Source organism: Geospiza fortis, unplaced genomic scaffold, assembly GCF_000277835.1.
Source record: "Geospiza fortis unplaced genomic scaffold, GeoFor_1.0 scaffold171, whole genome shotgun sequence".
Classification (NCBI taxonomy): domain Eukaryota; kingdom Metazoa; phylum Chordata; class Aves; order Passeriformes; family Thraupidae; genus Geospiza; species Geospiza fortis.
The window spans coordinates 8,518,706-8,522,855 of NW_005054313.1; positions in this window are offsets into that span (position 1 = coordinate 8,518,706).

A 4,150-nucleotide genomic window follows, 5' to 3' on the forward strand; every position below is an offset into this window, starting at 1 on the left:
AATTCATGTGAACATCTGTCTCCACTGAGCACAAGGGCCAGTATCTTTCCTCCTTCTATCAGCCTCCTGCTCAGCATATGACAACTAAATGAATGACATAATCATTCAGAATAAGATTTATTATGCAAACAACCATCAACTTTTCTTTCCAAATATTGAATTCCACCTAACCTTGTATTTGTGAAGTAAGCCATGGTAAGGTTCTAGTTGGTGTTCTTCCACTTTTCCTCTTCATACATGATTTTAGGTTCCTGTGGGATTATTTATTTATTCATTATGAGGTATAGTATTGAAACCAATACAACCCTATGCTTTTAGCTGGTCACAACTGGCTACTCCAAAAATCTTTTTGGAGACAGACTAAAGGAAGACAAAGTTATTTTTAAGTTAATATGAAATTAAAGCTATTTGGCCTTTTGGCTTTAGTGTTTAAAAGGAAAGTGATACAAAAACCTTATCATGGCTTCTCAATGTAAACCCCCGGGGGCTGTACAAAATCTACCCAAGCAGAGAAGAAATAAAAACGATCGTAATTGTTCAGCAGATAAACTTAGAAAAATCAATTTAATCCATTACTTCTTCAGATGCTTTAAGGTTACTGAAACAAAAGCTGAGAATACAAGGTGCTCCACATACACAATCATCAAAAGCAGTTAGTGAAGAGGAGCTGAGAAGCAGAAATTCCCCATGCATCAAAACATCCCAACATTTGAGCAAAGAAAGGTGCCTGATCTTGCATTGGAAAAGGGATGAAAACTATGGTGAGGTTTTAGCACTACCACTCTCCCCAAAAGGTACAAGCACTTGTACTTCTACTCTGTAGTAACAATATTTTCAAAACCCACAACACATAGGAACAGACATTTTCTTGCAAAAACTACAGAAGTTTTAAAGATGTATTTACTAGAAATCATGACTTGAAAACTCAGCAACAGACAGGAGAGTGCAATATGTACAGGCAGTCAAAATTCAAACACATTCATCTTTCAAGTTAGCTGTATGTAAGCAGAAAGGTGGACTGCAGCCCTGAGATAGATATATATATACACACACACACATATAGATAGATAGATCAATATATCTGTATCTATATAAAGAGGGCATATAAGAGCAATGGAGAAATACCTGTTATCATGGCCTGTGGTGACAGGACAACAGGAAATGGTTTTAAATTGAATCTGAGTAGGTTTACATTGGATATAAAAAAGAAATGTCTCAATGAGGGTGGTGAGACACTGGAGCAGGTTGCCCGGCTAAGTTGTGGATGCCCCTTTGTGTTAACACTTCCTGTTAACATTTGCATTTCTTGACTCAGAGAACTCCTATTAAAACTACTTGAAAAAGAAAGTTCTGTTGTGTAAATTCATGCATTTGTGAGGAAATGTTTTGAGGATGACATTTCAATATTATCTCATCCTGATAGCAAAAGAAAAAGTTGTTACTAGTAAGGACTCAAACTGCAGGCTCTTCTTTAAGCAGCAAATTAATTCCAACTTCCAGCAGAGAAGATGATTGCTTGAGCCAGCTGAACATTCTCCCAAATAGCTTGGTGACATCAGGTCAAGCACACAGGCCAGGGAATATACCTGGCCAGTTCCATGGCCACAGTTACACTTGCTGTTGATGGGCAAATCCTGTAGTCACTGGGCTCCAGACTGGCTTTGTTTTCTTTTTTTCATATTAACAATTTACAAGAGTTACTCTGAATGACTCTAATGCACAGCAAGCAGCTGCAGCACACTGGCACTTATTTCAAGCAGCCCTGTGACAGCAGAGCTTCGATTTCTGAGGGCTACTTCAGATGTTTTTAAAGAGCTAACACCTACTAGATTTGAATGTTCCACTTGACTGTAAGTCAGTGCAAGGGAGACAGACAAAAAGAAACCCTGGCAGCAATTCCAGAGTTTGAGTACTTCTGAGAGCCAATCACGGCAAACACAACCAGCACAGCGCTCACCATTCACTGCCCACGACTTCGACAGCAGGGAGTCAAAAACAGCCATAGAGAATTGCATCCTACTTTCAACTAAAACACAACAGTGCAAGATAAAAAATCTTTCCAACTACATGAAGAGAGGAAGATTAAGTATCTGTACAGGATCTAAGGCCATTGCTTTGAAAGGCTAATGACTTCCTAACAACCTATGACCTGCTCCACCAAGCCTACCTAAAATACATATAATTTCTGTTTCCATTACTTATTTTTAAAATGGGAATGAGCACATCTCTACCCCATGAGTATTACAAGAATAATAACACTAAAAACAAAAAGAAAAATTGGAATATTACATATATCTTAAACATATATAATTTTACTACTCAAACACAAATATTACTGCTAATTTCATATGTAGCTTTCCCCATTCTTAAAATGGTCCTACTCAGTCATTACTGATAATTTAAAATATTAACATTACTAATAAATTAAAGTATTAATATGCTTCTGCAGGGCACCCCTGTACTCTTTTCTTTGAAAAATAAACTTCATGGCTACCTCAGATTGGTAAACTAAAGGCAAAACCCAACAAAGATCTTTAATCAACTACTATCTATTTAATTCAGTTCTGAACAGTAGAACAAGTTTTCACTGTTAAACTATTTTTCAATTCACAGATTAAATGAACCAAAAAAATACTGTGTTATATTCTTACTATGCCAAGCAGTCTCTTGGCAAAAATAAGTCAAAGACCTGACATCCCTTTGCTTAATTAACAATTAGATAAACACCTCCTTTACACAATTTCCAAAAAAAAATTTCAAGACTCCCACTTCCCCTTCAACTTACGTACTTGCAACCCCATAAACTCGTCTAGTCTTAATGTTCAAAGAACAAAACATCCATGACATATTTAAATAAGACCACAGGAGCAGAAAGGAAAACCTCACTACAGGTTTACACTTAGAGACAAAAAGCTTTAAGATGTCTCATTTTAAAACACAACCACTGTGATAGAGCCACCTAACAAACTCTTCATAGGTGCAAGGCTACAGGAGACTGGCAATGCCACTCTGTCCTGTAGCACAACATTGTACAGCTTTTAATCTTTCATGCAAAAAAACAGATTCCTCTCAGAGTGGGAAAGTAGTAGTAGACTGACCAGGTACACGGTCTACCTCTCCACATTAAATATCTATTATAATTTTCCCCAAAACTATGTGACTTAACCCTCAGATCAAAGTCCTCCACAGTCCCACATCCCAACAGAGCAGCCGTACTATATATGGGGTCTCTAACAAGCAGCATTAAATTCAGCACATGTAAACTGAGGTTTCATTATGAAATACCAGCATAGAACACTCTGCTAAACTACAAATCTGATCAACCTCAGAAGACAATATACACATGTACATATACAGACACATAGTGGATATGTTTACATGTACATAGAGCACACAGCTCCAGCTAAAGAAATTACACCACTCACGAGGAATCAATCAACTTAGATATGTGGCAACAGAAATTAAAATGTTTCAACTGCACTAAATCTCTCCTATATACTGTGAAAGGGAGAGGGCATAACAATAGGATTCTGCCCTTTAAAAACCATGAAAAGCAGTTGTGTACAGCAACATCCCAATGAAATGAACCATATGCAGTTAAAAAAAAAACAAACCCAAAACACAACAACAAAACACCTGCTAGGACCTCACTTTGAAATACAAAGTAAATAATCTCTAAGTATACATATAATGTTTCAGTATTGCAAGCAAGGCCCAAAAAACACGCCATGGGAAGACGGTGCAATTCAGATGACAGGTGTGGAGATACAGGGAACACCTACCTACAGTCATGCACACAGCTGATGGAGGCAAACATGACAAATTTCAGACTGAATTTTGTGGCACCTGCCGGGTCCACCTGGGATGCACGTACCCAGAGATGCATTTAACATTCAGAGGAAAATGCACGGCCACACTACAACAGCATTCATGAGGTTCATGGGGAAAAAGCACAGGCTCCGAGGACCTCAGCCGAAGCACAGCGCAGAATTCGCACATTTTATACCGCTTTGAAAAGGCACAAAATCCCCCACGAAGGAAGAAGAGCTGTCGGAGGACGCCCTTCCTTCTCCCGCCCTCAGCAACAGGGCAGTGACACCTGACCGGCCCCACCTGCCTCCCCTTTTCCTCCCGGCCGCCCGCGGCTGCA